The sequence below is a fragment of the Acomys russatus genome, chromosome 26 (assembly GCF_903995435.1).
Source record: "Acomys russatus chromosome 26, mAcoRus1.1, whole genome shotgun sequence".
Lineage (NCBI taxonomy): Eukaryota > Metazoa > Chordata > Mammalia > Rodentia > Muridae > Acomys > Acomys russatus.
In genome coordinates this window covers 13357367-13380562 of record NC_067162.1, presented here as the reverse complement: position 1 = coordinate 13380562, position 23196 = coordinate 13357367, and the positions used below count along the sequence as shown (strand labels likewise).

Here is a 23196-nt window from a genome sequence, read left to right as displayed (position 1 = left end):
TGGACAATATAAGGTACTCTTATTGAGGAGATATATTGATTAACCCTTAAAAGGCAGCATCCCACTGTCAAAAAGAAAATTTCAAAATCCCTGGCACAGTGATACATGCCTGTAATCTCAGCACTCAGGAGTGGAGGCAAGAGAATTGAAGGTTTTAGGTCAGCCTGAACTACATAGTGAAACCCTGTCTCACAAAACAAACAAATACGGAGCTCTGTGGAGAGATTTCGTGGGTCTAGTGTGGCCTCCAGGGTAAGGTCAAGGCTGACACCAGATGTGTCTCCCATGGAGATGCAGCTATCAGGGGAAATAGTGGGCGGGGGGCAGTAACTCAACCCCAAGGGGTGCTTGTGAATGCAGTGTTGCAGAAATGATTTAATTATCATCACAGTCTTCCTACCCATTCTAGCTTGTGAAAGACGGGGAAGGTCTCCTTGGCCCTGATACCTTGGGGTCATCTCGAAGAGACTCATTTTTGTCCATGGAGATGAAATTTCTAAATTGGAACTGCCCAGCGCACCCCCACCCTCCCACCCCCATTCCCTGAGCCACCTCTCAGAGCAAGAATTCTTTTAAGAGGAGACCAGCTCCTCACTGACACCTCTGTAGAGAGCTCCATCAAAATCCTGCACTAGCCCAGTGTCCTTTCCTTGGCCACCCGTAACCAAGGAAACGAGATTCTATGGTAACAGGGAGGAGAGGAAGAGAGAGGCCTCTAGAGCCCTTTCTTGCATTCTTTCTCTCCTCTCCTGGAATCAAGGCAGTTTCAGGGCAGAGAGAACATGGGGGGAGGGGCTGCTCTCGCTTTCCAGGAGGAAGAGACCAAGGCACATGTGTGGTTTAGTGTTGAACACCCACTTACAACGTGAAGGCTGGTGTGGCAGGAATTCTCAACCACGCCTGCCCAGGTGGAAGAACCTCTAGGATCTATAATAGAGTACCTCAAACACCTCACTGTAAGGGATGCAGACATTTTACTTAGATGCAGATTAATTCATATATAAGCAAAGCCCCGAACACTGAAATTATCGTGTATGACCGAATTACAATTGCGTTGGTGTTTGTTGATGGTGTGTCGGGCTTGGTTTTGCCCTGCCTTTCTGCTTCCAACCTCCTTCCTCTCATTAGCCCTGCTAGCTGGCTCTTTGGGTCTCTACTTCTCCAGCACCCTGCTTCTGTGGATTTCTCCTGAGATCTGCTTTCCTGCCTCCTCCCGACCCAATGCACTTGCTATCTCAGGATGCAGAAGCTTTAGAGAGTAAAGACTGTTTCTGGGGCCAGAGTACAGGTCTCACCCAGGCTGACTGCAATCCCCTCCATACAGATCACTGTTCCTTCCTTCCAGTGACCTGGGTGTGGACAGGCAGGCTGGGCAGAGGACCTCCTGGCAGGACAGAGGAGACCTCCCTGTTGGAAGTCAGAGCATTAGAAATCATGATACACGTAATGACGTCGTTAATAATAAACTAGGTAGGGCTCCCGCAAGTGTAAGGACAGCTGTCTTTGTGATGTTTTGTTCGCTGGGTCTTGTTTCAGATACTCGAGAATTCTCATCTGAGTCTAAAAACCTCATCACTCGATTTTCGCCAAGATGGCGCCGAAAGCGAAGAAGGAAGCTCCTGCCCCTCCCAAAGCCGAAGGCAAAGCGAAGGCCTTGAAAGCGAAGAAGGCAGCGCCGAAAGGAGGGCACAGCCACAAAACAAACATCCACATGTCACCCACCTTCTGGCAGCCCAAGACTCTGTGGCTCCAAGCCAGCCCAAATACCCTCGAAAGAGCACAGCCAGGAGAAACAAGCGTGACCACTAGGCCATCATCAAATTTGCCCTGACCACCGAGTCAGCCATGAAGAAGATAGAGGACAACAGCACTCTAGTGGTCACTGTGGACGTCAAGCCCAACAAGCACCAGATCCAACAGGCTGTGAAGAAAACATGACATTGATGTGGCCAAAGGCAGCACCCTGATAAGGCCTGATGGAGAAGGCGTCTGTTCGGCTGGCTCCTGATTATGATGCTCTGGATGTTGCCAACAAGATTGGGATCATCATTGGCAGGGCGTGGTGGCGCATGCCTTTAATCCCAGCACTTGGGAGGCAGAGGCAGGCAGATCGCTGTGAGTTCGAAGCCAGCCTGGTCTACAAAGCAAGTCCAGGATGGACAAGGCTAACACAGACAGACGCTGTCTTGAAAAACCAAACCAACCAAACAAACAAACAAAACAAAACAAGATGGGGATCCTCTAAACTAAGTCCAGCTGGCTAATTCTAAATACATACTTTTTTTCACTATTTAAAAACAAAAAACATCATCACTCTTTTCTTTCCTTAAATGGGCATCAAAAGGATCTGTTCTTGCCCAACCTACCTCCTTCTTTCAGACTTGTGGCCATTGTTGTTTGTTGGCTTTTGTTTGAGACAGAGTATCACTGTGTGGCCAGCTAGCCTGGGACTCAAAATCCACCTGTCTCAGCCTCCCAAGTGTTGGGAATAGAGCTCTCCAGCATTTGTTTTGGTTGTCTCTTTGTAGTCCATGCTAAGCAAGTGTTCTACCAGGAAGGGGCCTGCAGCAGACACAAGTGTTCACTTCACACCCACTAGTCAAAATACACTGAACGTGAGCCTCCCACTCAATGCCACTATTCAATCATGATCAAATAAACACAGTACACACGAAGAAAATCATAAGGAGGTGATGCATCCTCTGTGATCTCGTGTGAGTCCACTCAATCATTTCAAGCGACCAAGATCTTCCTCGGCTCCTCAGTCCCATAGGTCAAGTTTGCCTGCAACCCCAAGAAGAATTAATATTCGAGGACAAAGGGGTGAGCGCCTCCTCCTTGAGATCTGTTTGTACGCTGTGGTAAGGAGCGTCCACCAGCAGGCATGTGGTAGCAAGCAGCAGAAATGCTTAGCTACCCAGTTGTGGAGGCTAAGGGCTGGGCTGCACGGCTCTCTGGGATTGCGTGCTGCTCCTGGTCTTTGCCAGCCTCAGGAACTGGCTGGCTCTCCTCACATCCCAGGGCTACAGTGCATGGCCGACCAAAGCCTTCACCTTCCCACAGTGCTCCTCTTTGTTGGTATCTGTCTCCCGGTCTCCAAAGTCTCTCTTTTATTATAAGTCGTGCTAGAACAGGGCCCCCACCCAAATGACCTCATTTCAATTCCAAATCAGGTCACACTCACAGGTCCTGGTGTTAAGACTTTGACAAGTTTGGAGTCATAGATGTATAGCTGGGCCTTACAGTAGAGAGGAGCTAGCAAGCGCGGCACAGACGGGAAGCTTCTTCGCGACAGGTTGACAGGCAGCTCAGAGGAGCAGGGAGGGGTCCGCTGGCCAGGACTGTCTTGTTCGGGGTTGGGAGACTCCCCTCTGAGCACGGAAGGGACAGCTCTCTGCTGGATGTGGCCTTCTGGTAGCTGCTGGTTCTGAGAAGTCTCCACTCATCAAAGCGGTTCCACGTTGTTGTTTTTTTTACTCTGTAAAGAACCTACTGCTGTGGGTAGCAGGGAACCTCTGCACTGGAACAGCGACCCCACTGGGCTGTTCCTGGAAGAACAAGGACACGCCCTCCTGTCGCCAGATTTTGAAAGCCACACAGTGATGTTTTGTTTCCTCAACAAGAATCGAATGTTTGTCACTTGCGCTATTTAATTATGACCCGAGAGATTTGCTTCCATTACACATTCTGTCTGCAGTGCTTATTTAATTTTGGGATTAAAGAGACACGGTGGCTATACAGTCACCAAGTAACAAGTGTTAACCCTCAATAAATAGCATTTTAGTAATCGGGTTCTCAAATGCATAGATCACCTCTCCCTGCTCATTCTCTAAGAGAAACATTTTAATTATCTATTGACACGTATTGCACATGGAACAACCTACTTTTTAGAAGATAAATGGGCTTATGGGCGAGCTGGGTTAATTAAAAGCCAGTGGAGTATTACAAGTGTATTTACTGGGGAACATTCGCCGTAGGAGGGGAGGGAACAGCTCTTAACAGTTGTCAGAATTCTGTGAATGTATTGTTTAATAACCACTTGGCACTTAATTATTTCGGGGTGGTGATCACTTAAAGCTAAACCAAGTACTGCTCCAGTTAGCTTTTCTAAATGGTTCCTTCTCAGTGGTGTTGATTTTCCAGGTCAGACCACACTAAGTGGCAAAATGTAGGCGATTGGACTGGAGGGGCTCAGGACCATGGGCCTGTCCCAAACAAGTTCTGTTCTGATGATGAATGACAAGATGAAAAGTTCAATTCTTGAGGTGAGGACAAGTCTGCAAAACGGCTCATGGTTCTAGAGGCTCCAGCAGAGCCTCAGGTACTGGTTGCATATCATAAATCAATCAGTAGAGCCAAGCAAACCTCGTCAACCAGGAAGTGGAAGAGAGGATGAGAGGCCACCGTCCCACAGTCTCCAGTGAGTTAAGGACTTCCACTTAGGTCTCAAGTCCTAACAATGCCACCATCTCTGATCTCACCATTCTGGGGACCTAATCCTTAAGATGTGGACCTTTAGGGAATATGCTTCCAGATGTTAGGGTCTCCACCCAACTCATACCTCTAAGGCCCATGGTGTGCCTCACTGGCTCTCTTTCCCCTGTCACAAGGGGAAGTCATGCGTGAACTTGGTACCATAAGAAGCATTAGCAAAAAGCACCAACCAGCCTGTGATGAATATACAATCAGTTCTTGCTGCTTGAAGTTGTGGTACCTAGGGGATGTTTGTTATGCCAGCACAACGAAACCCATCCTGACCGCTGCATTCCTACAGCCAATCAAAGAAAGGGCTTTTGTGAACACTTGACAATGCATGAGTACATGAAACGCCTAATGGACCTTCCTTCCCTGCAACCCCCTTTATAATATATACGAACATGAAGAACTTCTCCCTAGATGGTAAGGAGACCCAACCCTAGGCATGCACTGGTACACCACTAGTACTTGGAACAACTTTTGTAAAGGGATTGAAAAGAGTCACAGGAGCAGGAGCCGCTGAACAAACATCACGAGGGTGCTGGCCTTGCCACCATTCGCTCTCTTTCCTACCCCCTGCCAAAAGCACACCAATTTCCCTCAAAGAGCCCACCTCAGCCTGCACTCACAGGTCCTGTGGTATGGCCAGCATGGGTACACCCTGAGTTCTAATGGTGGATGTAGAGTCTCAAGGCCACGAAGTTAACATAATGATAGTACCTGAACCTCCGGCCTCTAGCCTCGCCCCTTCAAAACTCTGTGGTGGCTCCTGCTGTGACCCACAAACAGGAAAACTGGATAGATGTGCTCTGTCAGCACACACAGGGGTTAGTTTCCCTTCCTCCACCGTGACACTTCTCCTTCACTCTCCGGCCCTCCTACAGCTTCCTCACTATGTAGGCAATACTCCCCAAAAGCACCCCTTTACCAACACCGCCTCTTTGTTTTGATTTCTCTCAGCCACAGCCATCAGCATGTGGAGAGAAGTGTGACAAGTCACACAGAGGAGGAGCCAGTTAGGGCTGAAGGCTTTCTTGTCTAGGAGTGGCAGGACCAGATGCTCTAGGGACCAGATGGGCCTTGACTGAGTCCCACAAATGCCACCAATGGTGCTGATGGGTAGCTTGTGAGGGCCCAGTTTAGGAGCCCCTTCGGTGACTGTGGCTCTGACCAGATGCTAAGCTCTAGCCCCCGCCCCCTACCTCTAGGGAAGGAAGTGTGAGGGTTTAGCTGCTCGGTTGTGAGCAGAGTCCTTGGGCACCACAGGACAAGGACAAGCAAGCAGCTGATTGCATTGCCCTTGGCAACCACACGTCCCAGCAGGTGGAGTCAATACAGCAGGCTCTGGGATGTGGCTTCCTGAAGCTTTGCGAAAGCTAAAGAAATCTATAATGTTCTTGGGAACAACCAATCTTTCTCTAGGAAACATGAGTTCCCTCCCATCTGTGGGCAGCTTAAAGGGAGCCAGAGACCAAGCTTAGGGGGTCATTAAGGTGTAGACCCCCAATCAATAGCTTATAACGGACAGGGCACTTTCCAATTGCCTTACCTCTCCCACACCAGCGCCTCTTGGTCCCATCTTCCAATGGACTCCAAAGAAAGTACATGTTTTCTTTGTTTGATTTTTGTCTCTTCTTTCCATCCCAGCATAACAATGGTAATCGCACCTTTATAATGTGCTCGTATGTCTGGAAAATACTTGGCATGTATTAACTCAGAAGACCTCACCTCATGGAGAAGACACTATCAGCATTGTCTCATTTTTTCCTTGAGAAACAGTCACAGAGTATTTAAATAATTTTCCCAGCATCACACAGCTCTTCATGGGTACAGACAGCATAGCCTGTGCCCTTTAACGTACTCTCCCACTCCTCCACTGGTGAAGCAAATCAAAGGTTCAGGGCTAGGCCAACCTCCCTGATAGGGCAATGCTAGGTTGTCCGTTTCTCAGTGATGAGATGGGACATAAACCCTCAAGGATGCTAAACTTGACTTTGTCCTGAGCTGTGCTCCCAGCCCCAAGGTTTCATTTAGATGAGCCGCCAGCTTTTCTGTCAGCACTGTCCATCCTCATCCTTGCCTCGCTCTGTCCACACTGAATCACTCGTGAGATTGCCATGTTCCCTCCTGACCTCTTTTCTAGCTAGCTCGATTGACTATGGGGTCTTGGCTAGATTCTGTCTCCTTGGAAAAGCCACCCTTCCCAGCTGTGCACTGTTTGTTGTTTTAGTGGTCTCCCACGTGCCCACACAGCCCACCGTGGTCATCGTTACACTAGAGTGCTGGAGGGGCATGTCTATAGGCACACCCACCTCACCCACCAGACTGAGCTTCCCAAGAACAATGCCTGGGAACCTCCTCTGCCCTGTATCCATAGTCTCCGGCAAGGTACTCAGAATAAAGATTGGTAAATATTTCGTGTACAAATAACCAAATGAAAAAAAAATTTTTTTAAATATGTGTGCTGTTGCTTAGTACCTCCTAAAAAATGGTAAGTATCTTTAAGACATGTCTTGCTGTTGGTTTATTAATTTCTCACCATATCCCAGTGCCATCTAAGCAGAGCTGGGATGTGGATGAAGTGAGTGAAGTAAGTGGGCATGACACCTAAAGAGGGACCAGCTCTTTTCGTAGCACCACACAACAACAGCAGTCCAGGCACGGAAGGTCCTCAGTTCATGCTATCTGACTGAAATTATTAAGTGCCGCAGTAGTTGTCATGATGCCTGCATCTAACTAAAACCCAAATGGCTGGGAACACCTGTGAGGGTTTGTTTTTAGACAGGGTTTTTCTGTGTAGCCTTGGATGTACCAGACTCGCTTTGTAGACCATGCTGGCCTCGAACTCACAGTGCCTCTGCTTCCTTGAGTTCTGGGATTAAAGGGATATTTTTCTTAATCTAATCATTTGAAGTAGTAAGACCTACTTCTAAGATGGATCTTTGAGGTAGAACACACACACTTACACCAGATCTTTTGAGGCAGGAAATGCACCTTTAATCTGGGCCACACCTGGTGGCAGGCAGTATAAAGAACACAGAAGGAAGCGCTCCTTTTTGCCTGTTTGCTCTCACTCTCACTGGCAAGTCTGTTCCTTCACTACGATTAAAGCCTATTCCTGGATTCTGGAGCTTACTGAAGACCAGCTGAGATATCCAGCCTTGTAGACTGAACAACTATTCTTGGACCTTTTCTTGGTAGACAGCCATTGTTGGACTAGCTGGACCATAGCCTGTAATTCTATATATATATATATATATATATATATATATATATATATATATATATAGATATATATATATATATATATATATATATATACACACACACACACACACACACATATATATATATATAATGAATATATATATATATATTGACTTGACTAGGGCACCAAGGAAATGAAGAAAAGACAAACAACAGATTCATGGGCACAGAAAAGCTGGGATAGGGTGGACTGGGCTCTCTGATGGAGACGCTGCAGGACCCAAGAAGCTCAGTGTACTTATTATATGCAACTGAAAAAATAAGACGGCTATTGCATACAGCTTAAAAAGGAGACAAGGTCATTATGTACAGCTGAACAAGGAAGCCAGATTATTACATACCGCTGAACAAGGAGTCAGGTTTGTCTAATGTTGGTAGAGGCAATCTCTATGCTGCACACAGACAGGATGAGAAAGGTAATGGTGGACATTTTCTATGCACACTGTCAACATTTATACTCAGAGCCTGGCTTTGGAGGGAGTTTGCCATTTTCCCATAGGTCTGGGGCATTGGGGTCCTTGATACCGCCGTGCCCATGTCAACAGCACACACTCACTCAGGACTTTGCTCATCAGGGATTCCTACGTGCCGATATCTGATGCAGAGCTTGGTCCCATGAAAACGGTAGTTGCTGCTGGGCTCAGCGCCACCGCACCAAACAAGGCTCGTAGTGGGGAAAGCTATTAGGAATCAGAGACTGAGCAAGGCCCACTTGCATGAAGACCAAGGAAATGCAAAGGACGACCCAAGATGGGTCATATGAAAACCAATTAGGTGAGGAAGACAGAACATTCCAGACGGAGAATTGGATAAACAAAGCCCGAAAAAAATGCCTGGTTTTTCAGGGTTCGGGAAACTCATCTGATTGGAATCCAGCCCATAGCCAGTGAGTTTGCATGAAGTCTAAAATTCATGATCCCATTCACCATTTCATTTAATCCCAGAGACAAGAGGATAACAGTTATTCCCAAGTCATTGTTGAGGAAACTGAGTGTTGAAATCAGTGGGCTTTGGCAGTGTCTACACTCAGGTGGCTTGCTGTTGGCACCCTTTGTTGGGTCTCCTGGTGTCACCCCCCCACTTCCTGTTGGCCCATAGCTTCCTGTAACCCGGGTTCCAAGAGGCTGTTTTGAGACTCTTTGAAAGTCTCAGGTTTCAATTGTCTTAAGCAGTGAGACTGAGAGGTCTGGGGATGGGGGGGATGAGGAGCTGCGGGGGGGGGGGGGTGGGGGCTGTGATGGAATTTGTTCTATCTCTCCTGTCCAGCCAGCTGTGGAAGCGAAATAACTAAGGCCTCAAAAGGAGGGCTTTGGCTTAAGTAAAAACAGAAATTCAAAGGCCCAGGGCAAACAATGTGGACAGCATGTCACTGCTTTCTGATGTGTCACCCACACCAGGCTGCATTTAGCCAGGGAGGAAAGTGGCTGCCTCCTTTGTCTGTGTGGATGAGAACAAAGCAGGAGGATTAGCTAAGCCCCCTGCGGACAAAGATACAAGCCTGAAATGCAGCTCAGGACGCCTGAGCTAGGGGGTCAAGGAGGTAGCAGTGTCCAGTGCAGCCCTGCCTGGCTCCCCATTGCCCACAGCTACCTGAGTAACCTAAAGGGCTGGTGGGAGGTCACAGCAGAGGTGGCTCCATTTTAGCCCCATTGTTTAGCCAAATGAAGCCAAGATGTTCCTGCCAACCCCCCCCCCCCCCTTGGAGAAGTCAGCCCGGCTTCAATAATTTCTGAGTGCTGACAGATAATTCAGAGATATTGGATATTTTGCCACCTGGGGACTGCCCTTCACCAACACAGCAATCCGTTACTGGCCGCCAACCAGGGGCCATGCCGAGGCCCCGGGCCCCCTCACGCCTTTACGATCAAGATCCCCGTGTCTTGAAAAATATTGCTTGAATTTATTTATATAATCAGGTTAGGAAGGCGGTGAGTTATTGTGAAGTCAGCATTCCTCCATCTTCCTTCCCACTAATCCTTTGTTTGAGATTCTACTCAAAGGATTCCGATTACTAATGCAATTACACGCTACCTGGTAAAGGGTAATCCAAAAGAAATTAAGCCCCTTTCCATATTGTATTTTTCACTCAGGGCACCCTTCTCCTAAAACTGAGTGCTGACATAAGTCAATTAGCTACTGATTTTATGACCACGTACATTTAAGGAAAGCATAGAGGGACTCTTGACATTAGCCTCACAAGCATGTATGTCATCTCAAGGAGAAAGGCTGTCCCCTCAGTTGGTGTACCAGGCTTTGGGGGACCTGATGCAAAGACTGAGCTTTGTGTTCTTTGAAGGAAAGAGCAGGCTTTGGAATCTATAAGGGAAAGACCGAGTTTCGAGGGGGCTCCGAGGCAAATGGACATTCAGAGGAGGGTTGGTTTTAATAACAGCAGAGCACATGGGCTAACACCCATCCAAGCAATGTACACACTCTTTCTACCGGTATTGCTAAAGCTAGAGGCTTCACACTGTACTGCCGGCCCTCACAGGTTCTTCTCCACTCATTTTAGGACAAATGTGAACAAGAGCGTATCTGTTGCATTTGTGTCACTGTGACCACAATCGCTGACAGACAAAAAAAAAAAAAGAAAAAAAAAAGCTTAAGAGATGAAAGGTTTGGGCTCAGAGTTTCTGGTGCCATCTCAGTATGGCAGAGGCTCCATGACAGTAGGCAGCATGGCAGAGGCTCCTCATATAATATTGGAATAGAAATCATAGTGTATTACGCAAGGGTCTGTTATAATCCTCAAAGTCCCACCACCAGTGACCTACTTACGCCAGCTAGGCCCTACTTCCTAAAGACCCTACTTCCAAAACTAGCATCACTAGACTGGGCGTAAGCTTTCAGAATCCAAGTCTGAAGGATTCAAATTCAAACCCGTCACAATGAATAAGATGGCTGCAGAATCTAAGCATATGGTCCTAATGTGGCGCAGGGGTTCTAGCACCAAGAACCTGTCATCCAGGGTTGCTATTGATTTCTGCCACGAACCAACCATGCTCTGTGGTAGATGCAGGGGGATGCAGAGGCTTCATGATGTGGCTGAATTTGCACAGGTAACCAGTGCATTATACAAGGGACTTGTATACAGTGTACACAAGGGAAAAGAAAGGTATGACTCAGTCATACTTGAAAGAGTGGAAAAGGGGAGAGGACGCTATGAAGAAGCCAAACCTTCTGCCATAGGAGCAAGTCACTTGTCAAGAAGATGTAGAACTCTACTTCAAACAGACGACATTAGCAAAAGACAAAGCAGCTGCGTGCTAACAATCGAGGCAGAGATCAGGAATCTCTAACTTTGGGAGTAAGGGTGGCTTTCAGGGTGCTGAGGATGCACTCCTTCTTGATCTGGGTTACAGGAGGATCGGTTTTCTAAAACCCATCAAGAGTATACTATGAGGGGTGTGTGTTTTCTATCTGTGGATTATAGTTCAATTTAAAATGTCCCTAAATGAAAGTGGCTGCCACTGAGGACCAGGGAAAAGGAGGGAGGAGAGGGGGCACTATCGGTTCCCCACAGCCAGCCCTAGCTGACGGCTCTATTATTTTTAGCCACATGTGTGTATTGCTTGGATAAAAATTAATTATATTCATGCTGCTTCATTTGGACTGTTGGGTGACTTCCTGCGTATAGAGCGATCCATGGGCCCTAGAGGCAAATTGCCTGGGTTGTGTTTAAGTTCTAGGAAGATAGGTATCGGCTGACTTAGGGAAGTTTCTTTCTAAGCATCCTCCCTTCAGTACCTTGGCTAGTTCCAGGAGATTGCGACAGGTTTTGCCAGCAGACAGGGCTCTCTCTTCTGTGCACCTGAAGACAGAGGCACCTGATTTTTCTCTGCCTGGTTTTGTTTACTGGTTTTCTACAAATAAATTAATTAACAATAATAATAATTAAAATGATTATAATAACTTTTTCTGTCCAGAAGTAAATAGTTATAAATAAAAAGCCAAGAACTCAATGAGAAATATACTCCTCAAAGATTAGGGCAAGATTCAAACTGGAAAAAGAGTCAAAGGAAGTCTCTTCCCCACGTTGAAGTTAAAGGGAAGCAGCCAGTGGGAGACCCTGGAGAAGAGAACCCGTCTGAGCAACCACGCCAACATGGCCGCCCACTGACGTTGCCATCATAGAAACCAATATGCGATTCTTCCAAAAATTAAAAACAAAGGTGTCTACGATCTTGCAGGTCCACTACTAGGTCTCCCCAAAGGATGAGAAGTCAGTATGTTGAAGAGAAAACGGCATTCAAAATCACTGTAGCAGAATCAAATTATAGAGTCAAATGAAGGGCACCTGATGAGTGGATAAGGCAAACGAGGCACACACTACAGGCTGCTGTGACGTGGCCATAGGAAAGGAGGCAGTTCAGCAATTCACACCAACAGGGACATGCTTCAGGCACAGAAAAGCCCGTAACACATGATCTCAATTTTTTTTTTTTATTAAAAAAGTTGATGTCATAGAGATTGAGATTAAAGTGGCTGAAGAATGGAGAGGAAGTGTGGGACGCAGTTCAGTGGGCTCCAAGCTACGTTAGACAGGGGAGGGATGGCTGTGGTGCTCTGACAGCGACTAGAGTAATAACTGCTAGCAAGATTTATTCATGTTTTAAAATAATTGGAAGAGGATTTTGAACAATCTCACCACAAAGGAATGATGAATGTTTAAGATGGTCAAATATGCTACCAATTACCCTGGTTTGGTTGTCATAGTATATATACTGTATTGAAGAAGAAGAAGAAGAGGAGGAAGAGGAGGAGGAGGAGAAAAATATTTGTAGTCTTGGAGTAGAGAGATGCCTTCATTTGCAGTTACTTTATTCTACACAGGGAAAACCGAAGACCACAGAGAATCTCCTTGGCCATTTTTACCAAGGTCACTGTAAAGTGAGTAAGGTCCATGTATTATCTCACTCTCCTTCTCAACAGACATTGCGTGTGGGGGGGGGGGGTGGGCAGGGGTTGGATGCCCTGCAAATGTGATGGAACGGTCCTGCCTCCACTCATCATTTTGAAGTGTTAATTTGGAAATTATGATGCCTCCTTCTTAGTCCTCCTGTTGTTTCTAAAAGCAAGCTGAGGAAGCCTGCCCTACAGTTGGGCATGACAGCCCAGGCAGAAGCCGGAGTCTTCTCAGCCCTCTCATGCTCCTCAGACACTGGGGATTAGCAACCAGAGTGGTGCTTGACAGTGTGATTCCCCACGATTGACCCCTGCCAGCTTCTACACTCTCAAATCCTATGGTAGTGCGGTGATGGGAGGTTGGGGGATGGGTGGTTGGGGGCGGTGTAGGGGGCTCAACTGTCTGAGAGGTCTCTCGGTAGTTGCTGGGGCGAGGAGCAGAGCTGGGTCCCTCCCCAAGGCCCAGTGGGCTGCAGGGCTGGGCTGGTGGCCTGTGTCTGAGTGTAACCTCTTGAAGCCCAATGGAAGCTCCTCTCCTCTCTGGTGGTTGTCATGAAGACCAAGAACCCTGGAAAGCACTGAGGTGCTTCCAGCTTTCCTGGGCTTCCCTGGGAGGAAGGCAGATTTCATTAAAGGACAAGTCTTCGTGCCCAAACAAGAGCTTTCCTCATCGCACAAGGAACAACTTTGCCATGTATGTTCCTTCCTTTGTTTTTGAAATTTTCATGAATGTATACAATGCATCTTGGTCCTATCCACACACACACCCCATTCCTTTCCTCCAGTTCTTCGGACCCACCCACCCCTACTCAACATATCTCCCATCTCCCTTCCAATCCTATGTCTTTTTTGTTTTACCCCACTAACTCCAATAAATGCCTCCTGTACGTGCATGTGTGCAGTCATTCATTGGGACACAGGCGACTCTACCAATGGCTGCCCATGCCCCCCCCAATATGACTCTCCCCTTCTCCGTAGCCATCACTGATAACAAGAGTGAGATAGTGGAAAATCCTCCCCTCTCCCTGGTGGAGGTCTTGTGCAAGCAGCCACAGCTGCAGTAAGCTCATGTGTGTGACAGCCGTGTCACATCCCAAGGCCAGCCTTTCAGAGCACTCTTTCCCATCCTCCAGCTTCCACTTCCTTCCTGCCCCTTCTCACTCTATGTTCCCTGAGCCTCGGAGACGGTGACAACATGGACGGTCCATCCATGGCTGAGCACTCTTGCTTGCTTTTGCTTGGCATTTTGAACAGCTTCAAGTCTCTGCACTAACCGCTACCCACTGTACTAAGACTCTAATCAAGGTCGAGAGTGGCACACATCTATGGTCTAATCATAGATATTTAGGAGAGGGTTTCGCAACAGGACCATTTATCAAGACATCAGTAGGTTCTCCAGTGGGACCTATGGTTTCCCTAGCTGTGGCTTTTAAAGGCAGGGCATGAATTCCCTCCTGTGCAATTTCTTTCATAAATTTCTTTTTAACTTTTTAAGTATGGTGCTAGGCATTGAACCCAGGACCTCAAGCCTGCTAGGCAAATCCTCTGTCACTGAGCCATATCACCAGCCCTCTTTTGACTTTTTATATTGAGAGGAAGTTTCGCTAAATTGACCAGATTGGCCTTGAATTCTGTGTAGCTCAGCTAGGGCTTCATCTCCTCGTCTTAGCCCTTCCAGAAGTGGAGGATCACAGACCTTTCCCACCAGGCTTTGCTGTGATACATTCTTCTTATGGACTTTGTTTGAAGAAATTTGGAACCCTAGACCATGATGGGAACAAAGCTTGAGCAATAAAATGTACCAGTTTTCCTTTGAGATCAAAATATTCCATCCTACAGGGAAGGTCTTTAAGCAGGGAGGCGAACAACTCAAAACAGTTTCAGGAAGTTCCTGAAACTGACTAGATTGATTAGGCCCCTTTCTCCAAGAGTAAGCAATTAAGTTATAAAAAGGACTCTCAAACAAGCCAAGCTGCAAAGAAGACTCTGAGACCAGACTAGCAACCTATGTATAAGAAACAGAAACCAGCCAAGCTGGTGATGCACCAAGCTGGTGATGCACCAAGCTGGTGATGCAGCTGTCTTTGAGTCATTCCAGCTCCTTAAGTAACGGCTCATCCATAATATCTGTAAATAACCCCAATAAAAGTCATAGTTCACCAAGTAGGACTTTGGTGATATCCTTACTTTAGTCTGTCGTGCGCTTTCTCTCTAGGGTGAGCAGACATATGTACTATCTCCCGAGGAATAGTTTTGTCCCACAAGGAGCAGAAAGCTAGGAGCAGCTGGCCACTTTCTCTCCCCACCTGTTAATTCTAATTTTGAAATCAAGCTATCTGCATTAACACCCTAATTCCTGCATGACGCTTGTGTCACCTGAGTGGTCTCAGTCTGTAAGGCCCAGTTTATATGTGAAAATACCCCCCCCCCCACACCTCCTACCTCAACAGGTATTAAGGGTTTGCCCAAACAGTAAGTATAGAGCAGTCAGAACTGAATGTGGCCCAGAGAAGTGAGAAATGTGGTTCTGCCAATCCTCCCACACGGGGAGGAATATGCCCAGGGTATGAGGAGCTTTTGGCATAAGGCAGAGCTAGGTCCCTGGGCTAACCACACCAACCCAGAGGGCAGGGGATGGTTGTTTTCTTAGCCCATCCAAATGACTTATTACACCCTCCCTGGCAAGGGAGTAGGAAGGAAGAAGATAAAAAATCATAACATCGATTTTTTTCCCAGCATGTGAAACCAGCAATGTTATTTCCAGATCCATCCTTTTTTGAAATTAAATTAAATAAAGTTTAGCTTCAGTTTGTCAATTTGCTGAAAACCATCTCTGTCCAATTCTCTCCTTGGTGGTGAAGGAGTGCACAGGATGGTTTTTTTTTTTTTTCCTGGGTAGGCATTATTGCATTAGGAGAAGCATAAGGCTGTTATGATGTGCCAGAACTCTAAGAGCCTTTCTGCCCAGTGAGGTGTCAATTTGCAAGTCCTTTCTCCATAGCCATTAGGTGGGAGCTTTAACAAATGAGGGCTGTGGCAGAACAGCACTCCATGAGCGAGTTGTGGCTGAAGGGCTTGGTTCTTCTGCAGAAATCCAGCCCCTCCAGTGGGTGCTAGAATTGTCCCTCTGCCTCAAAGACACACTTCCAGAAAAACAGAAGCATATTCCTCCTTTACTTCAATTATGAGATTTTTTTTTCTTTCAAAAACAATAAATGTGCCAGTTATTTCAGGTAAGAAAACATAATCTTGAAAGCCGCCTCAAGGAGAATGTTTGCCAAGCCCCAACTCACCCAGGTGAGGGGCTAATAAAAGCCTCTGGAGGGGACAGGCAGGGGCAGACAGGAGTAATAAGTGGCCTGTCAGTCATCCTAACCAGCCGGAACCACTGGCAGGACCTGGGGAGAGATTTCCCACTGTTAACAGGCTGTGAGTGGGGTTAATAAAAGCTGGTTCTATTGCCCAAGCTCAACCAGAGGGGGGCTCAGTAGTTGGCTATGGTTGTCTTGTCTTCAGTTTGCCCCTGAGACCGGTGATCCCTGAAAGGTCAGGATCACAGAATCAAGGAAGAGGACAAGGGATCGTTTCTTAATCAGAAGTCATGGTCCAAGGATTGAACCATTCCACAAGGTCTGAGCTGTTAGAAGTATGGTCAATTGTCCAGGAGGCTGCCCAGGGTGGTTTCAATGGGGTCAGTGGCCCATGTCAGTTCCTCAGAAGTAGGTGCTTGCTTATTCTTCAACTCCTGAGCTGAGTGGCCCTACCTCCCAGCTCCCAGGACATGTCCCATGTTCCTCAGCCAACACCCTCCAGCATCCAGCAGTTTCATCTACATGGCTCCAGTATCCAGCACAGTCTACCCAATGGAGAGAGGAGTGAACGTGGCTTGATTCAGTGAAGAGAAGGGCCCCAAGGGGAGCCCCTGAGATCCTGACGGCAGAGCCTCTTTCAAAATGACTTGACAGTCAAAGTGAATGGCAGCACACCCACTCAATAGGCCATTGTGCAACCACCAACAAAGAGACAGCAGGTGCATATTTACTGCTTTGGAAGAGTGCACGGGACATATGATTCAGAGGGAAGAAGGAAGCTCCATTCTTGTCAGGGGGAGGATGATAAAGATGGTCATAGTGAGCCTCCTTTTCTCTCAGCATCTCTGTCTCTGTGAGTGTCTCTATATATAGGTGTGTGTGTGTGTGTGTGTGTGTGTGTGTGTGTGTGTGTACACATTTGTTTCTCTCATATGAGTAGATGCATAGAGTCAGGTCCTGTCCACAGAAGTGCAGTATTGCTGAAGAGACGCCACCAAAGCACCAAATTGCTACAGAACCTTGAAAGCGTAATCTGTACTTGGAGGAAGGTGACAGAAAGGAAGGACCTATCATGTCGTTGGCATGGGGACTGAATGGACTGAGAGTCCTAACAGAGATGAGAGCTGCTCTGGTACGGCTGAAGGACAGAGCCAATGGTACCACTCACAATGCTGGTTCAATGCTCTCCATGTGTGGGGAGAGGGAGAGTGGCTGCAGGGGGGCGGGGGTGCCTCCTCAGCAGAAGGCAAAGCCCCACCATACACAAAAAGAAGGCAGTTCCGCTGTGTATAGAGGAGATATAGTAAGCATTCAAATGCTGTTAAAGACACACCAAACTCCTTCCTCGCAGGAATTCTATTTGGGACAGAAATGAGGACAAGGAATCCAGTCTGTTCTCCCACCAGTGCTCCTATGACCACCCTGAGCAAGGGGCAATCTGCTGCCCACACAGGGGTGAAGACAGGACAGATTCAGGCCCATGGCGCTGGAGATAGGCAAGGTTGGCTCCATTGGCACAAGCATGTCTCATATCACACACCATAGAGAAAGTGGAGGTGATTTCTCATTATAATCGTATTCTGGTTGGTTTCTGCACTCTCACCATATATTATTCATTCAGAACAAAAGACATATTTTCATGCATATACATACAAATCCTTGGACAATATTTTTTCTAAAACAAGTGGTCTGGATATAGTTGAGAAATAAGGCTTTGGTATCAAGGTACCATGGGCCAGATCATTACTTATCACACTCATGTGGTCTTAAGGAAAAGTGTTAGCCTCCAAAGCCTCTAAGTTCTCATTTGTAGAATGCGCATAGGAACAGCCATCACATTGGGTTCTAGAACATATTAACAGGGTGATCCAAGTAAAGCCCTCCGCCCTACCCAGCATCCAGTGACTTGTGATGGCCCCTGTCTTCTGTCTTGGATTCTTTAAATATGCTGTCAAAAGTCACTAGTCCTAAACTAGGTGTGCTGGCACACTCCTGTCACTTGGGAAGCTGAGGCAGGAGGATCTTGAATTTCAGGCCAGCCTTGGCTACATAGAAAGGTACTGTCTCAAAAACTGACTAACCTGACTAACTAACTAATTAGCTAGTTAACTAACTAACTAACTAACTAACTAACTAACTAACTAACTAACTAACACACACCACTAGATCCCACTCCTGAAGTCAGACGAAAGCACACACAAGTCAAGAACAGTTTAATGTGTCTGTCAGGCTGTTCTGTCTTTGTCATTCTCATGGCCAAAGCATATTTTGTGCCATTAATTACATGTATCCAATAGACTGTTCTCTTGCCAGCTCTTCATTTTAATAAGATAACAAACTGAATATTCCTATTGCTAGAAGGAAAAAAAAGATAGATGCATTAAACTACAGGCCTGGAACTCACTTGCCTCGGCTGCCCAAATGCTGAGGTGGCAGGCATGTACCACTAAACCCAGTTTAGAACAAAGACCCTTGGGTGGCAAAATTATTCTTCAGCCCTGAGACTGTGAACCTGTTAATGTGTGGATTCTCAAGGATTTGGTGTACATTCCCAACTCCAATACACACACATAGAAAGTACCCTGGCACTAAAGGACCTTCCCCACCAAGAAGAGTCCAAGCCACACTATTGGAAGAAGAGCCCCAAAGAGAGGAAATGTGTCTGTTGATTTTCATTTCTTTAATACGACCATAGCAACACCCATAGGAGTTGGTACATCTTGCTTTTAAAGGCCGTTTTCGATTGACAAGGGCACAAGCAAAGGTGCAAATGAGTTTTGGTTAGCTCCTGAAGTGTGCCTTCCCCCTGACCTTAAACATATGATGTATTTGTTTTCCTCTCTGCATGCCTGGCGTAGCTCCATCACCCTCTACCCCTCCATCATCCAGGGCAGTTTTCTAACGATAGGCAGAAGGATCCTGCAGGATGCTCATTCTTCACTCATTAACAGTGATCAGTAAACCCTATGGTGTTCATTAAAACGTTGCTCCGCAACACTGCAATATTGTTTTTCTTTGAAAGCCAATTTTTGCTGCTGTGAGGTCAAAGAAATACAGAACAATTACAGAGAAGGTAATCTCGCCATACTTTTTTTGAGTGCATCCTGGGGGTGAGTAAGCTGTTTTGATTTATTGCTACTTGGACCCATGGCTCCCATTTGAATACTGTTTGCTAGGGCTCTGTCCATCCCCACTAAGGCCACACAAACTTGATACAGGGTAAAGAGCCAAAAAGTGACAGCCCTCTACACACAGGAGTTGGTGACTTCTGACCTCACCTGGGTTTGCTTTTTATGACTTTCATATCCCTGAAGTTATTTAAAAGAAGATGAAATATGACAGGTGCTGGCGTTGGCAAATGCAGCCAGTTGATTGCATTCAGGGCCGCCAGTGGGAACCCCTCCCTGATCATCGTCAGCACATTTGACAATGCACCGTGCACTGTCGTCCTCTGCATTTCTCTCCTGACCTGCAGAGCAAAACTGCAAGTGCTCCCAGGTGGACAAACATTTGCTTTCTGTTGACCAGCTTCTCATGTAGGTCTGTCCAGCCCCAACCAAGAGTTCAGGTGAGCTTATCAGCATCTGGGGAGATGTGCATGGTGGCTGACTATAGCTGGCCAGAGCACCACTTTCACTGGCCATGGTGACAGCTTTCAAGACAGGCGTGTGACTTTAAGGGGGTCGATGAACACATTCCCTGGGGCTTTCAAAGAGACTATAAGAGGATGTGGCGTGATGCAAGCCTAGAGCCACCGTGTGGGGAGAGCCTGTATTGGTAGAAAATACAGGATACAACAGAGAAAGCAGACCTCTTGGGACACTGAATGACAGCTGGGTGCAGCCATGCCTGAACCTAACCTTAGAATTCTTAGATGGACACAATCGTTTCCTTAGTACCAAGATATACCAACTTTGGTCTCTGTCTCAATTAAAAGATGCCCAAGTAGCAAAGATACATTTTTTTTTACCATGTCTTGAGAAGCATAAAGAATATTTTTAGCAGGTAATCCCACCTACACCAGTTTCTTACAATTAGATTATCATTATTATTGGCACCCACTTTCTCCAGGAAAAGCAAAAGATACCATGTATCCATGAAGCCTCGCCGTAATGCCAGCTTCTTGAGAGGCAGAAGGTGAAGCTGGGTAAGTCATGGAAATTAATCTTATCTCACTTACTGACTACGTATACAGTCAACAGATGTTGAGTATTGCTGTGCTGGTAGAAGGGCTGGAAACACACTGTGATCTCCTGAAATCCCAACTAACATTCAACTATGGCTACCTAACAAGTAAACGCCTGTACTACGGCTGATCTACAAGGAGATTTTAATGCTCAGGTACTTTTACTATCTTCCCAAGCTATGACTTAGTCATGACTCATGAAATGCTGTTTTCTACTTACCACAATAGTCATGAAGCCTCAAGTGTCTTGAGAGTCTAAATACAAGTTGACGTTTAAGCTAAGAGTATCCTAAGCATTATGTATGTACCAAGAATACTGTGAATGAGCAGAAAATTCTTATTTGACAAACTGTAGGAATGATCCATGAAGGTATAGTCCTATAAAATTCATATTTGAGTGAGGTAACCCAGATCCTGAAAGATAGCAAATGTTCTCTCTTATCAGCAGCTTTGAGCTCCAAATAGTCAGATGTGAGTGCATATCCTATAGTAACTGCAGAAACAAGGAAAGTGACAAGGAACCATTGCCAGTGTAGGAAGGTAGGGGAGCAATAGAGAGGGAGTGTGTGGTCAAGGAAAGGGGGGAGGGGCTCTCTAATTAAAGGTAAGAGATAAATACAGGAGAAAGGAGGGGAAATAACACTAAGGTTGTCTAAAGAGGTCATAAGTAATCAAAGTATTAACTAAAAAACTATAATATGCATAAATCTGTATATAAATGCCCATGTATAATCTAAATTAAAAGTTCTCATCTTTCTCCAAGAACCAAAGACCATGTAACAAAAACCCCATCACCAAGCATGAGAAGCCACCTTCTGAGTTGTTGGTCAGAGTTCTCCAAGAGACTGGCAAAATGTTATAGGCTACTGCTATTACCCTTGGTTTCCCTCAAGCAGTAGAACATAAGTCCATATTGCTGAAGACACCATGCACCTCAAACTCATGACCCAAAGGTCCCTGAGCTGAAATTGACCTGAAGGTCTTCTCCCTAGGAACTATATTTCATGGCACCAGAAGGTGACAAGCAAGGTTCCCAAACAGGGAAGCAACCAACAGTCCTAGTCAGCTATGATGCCTATGAACCACCACAACAAGCAACATAGTACAATAACACTATGGGTGGAGTAGTGGCACACATGCCTTGGAAGTAACCAACAACTCTGTCATTGTCCTAAAGGCCTGGTCAACAAGAGGAAAACCATGCTTTGGTACTGGAAATCTAGGCAATTTCCCAGGGATAATAAAGTCATAGATCTCAAAGGAGAACCTATAACCACTTTACTAAACCAGCACCAATCCCTGACTGCCTTCTAAGTAACTGCCCTTTTACCCACGGAGACATGATGTACTCACCCCTCATCAAGAAAACTTTCCTTAAAAACAAATAAACAAAAACTTTTCTTTGCAGTAGATGGAGACCATTACTGAAAACTATGGCCAATCAAAATGCATAGCTGTGGATCCCTGTGCCGAAAACATTCACCCGCAACAACTCCTGCACCTAAGGCTCAGGAAACACTGTGGAAGAGCAGAAAGATTGTAAAAGCCAGAGGATCAGGGGTTTTCTGGGAGATTGTCTTTTGCTAATGTCTCACCGACATGACTGCCTAAACATGAGCTAAACAAAGACTACAACAATAGACATGCTAAGGCAGACAAGGGCAACTGTATGAGTCCTCAACTCTACACAAAGAACTACAGGAATGCTTAGTTAAGGAATCCTGAGGACAGGAGAAATAGTCTCACTCAGAGAAGAACACCCCAAATGGTTGTCTGTCCTGAGAACACACATGTGAGTAACATTAAATAGACTGAGCAGGTTATATCTATGTATTTAGGAGTATGTATATATATATATATATGTATGTATGTGTGTATTACATACATGCATGTAACAATAATTAATGAAAAAAAGAGATCATGAAGTTAAAAGAAAGGAAAGATATATGGGTGGGCCTAGAGGGAATAATACAGTTATATTCTCAAAATTAAATAAGTTTTAAAATAAAAAAAAAAAAAAAGAACAGTGAGTGTCAAGTTGACAAGGGATTGTCTTGAGATGAATGATATCTGTCTTAGTTAGGGTGACTGTTGCTGTGATGAAACACAATGGCCAAAAAGCAAGTTGGCGAGGAAAGGGTTTATTTGGTTTACACTTCCATGTTGTAGCCCATTATTATCAAAGGAAGTCAGGACAGAAACTCAAACAGGACAGGAACCTGGAGGCAAGAGCTGATGCAGAGGTCAAGGAGGAATGCTGCTCATTGGCTTGCTTCTCCTGGCTTGCTCAGCCTGCTTTCTTATAGTTGCCAGGACCACCCCCAGCCTAGGAATGGCACCACCCATAAAGGGCTGGACCCTTCCCCATCAAGAAAATGCCTTACAGCTAGATCTCATGGAGGCATTTACTCAACTGAGGCTCTTTCCTAACTGATGACTCTAGCTTGTTTCAATTTAATACTTCTGAGTCTCTGTTCCAAGTATCATGTCTACCACAGACCCTGGTCTTAGTCTGGCATAGCAACTCCCTCCTCCAATGAATCAGAATTGTGTTAAGCAGACATGCCAAGTCAAGTCTCCCTTGGGATTAAGTACCAATGCTAAAGCAGAAGCCTAACCTGAGGGTACCTCCCTGTGTTTGCATACACAGCTTGAAGCACAGATGCTACCTGACCCTCAGGGTCATACCTGTTGCCACAGTCCCAACGTGCCATGGGTTTGATCTCTATACTCCATGGTATGGACCCCAAAGCTTGACTAGTATGGCTCCAGTGATCCATGGTCATGTTCCCCAGTGTCCCAAAGTGTAATCCCAGTGCTCCATGTGTGTGACCCCAGTATTCCATGCAGGTGGGATGCTGGAGAATTCCAATTCTTCATGAGTGTGGCTCCATTTCTCAGGCTGCCCTGCAGTTTGTCACTGGGACCTTAACTCTGAAGCTGGTTCTCTCCTTGGTGTCCTGGTTCTTTTCTACCACAGTGACAGGGGCAGCTATGACATTTTCAAGAGCTGATGCTAACCTGCTGCACACTCGATGTTTGGCTTTCGTT

The 23196-nt window shown here is 46.2% G+C and overlaps 1 pseudogene; it reads left to right on the top strand.

The window, feature by feature from the left end:
• The first annotated feature begins 1591 nt into the window (after positions 1–1591).
• Positions 1592–23196, top strand: part of LOC127209658 (60S ribosomal protein L23a-like) — a 79993-nt pseudogene continuing 58388 nt past the window's right edge.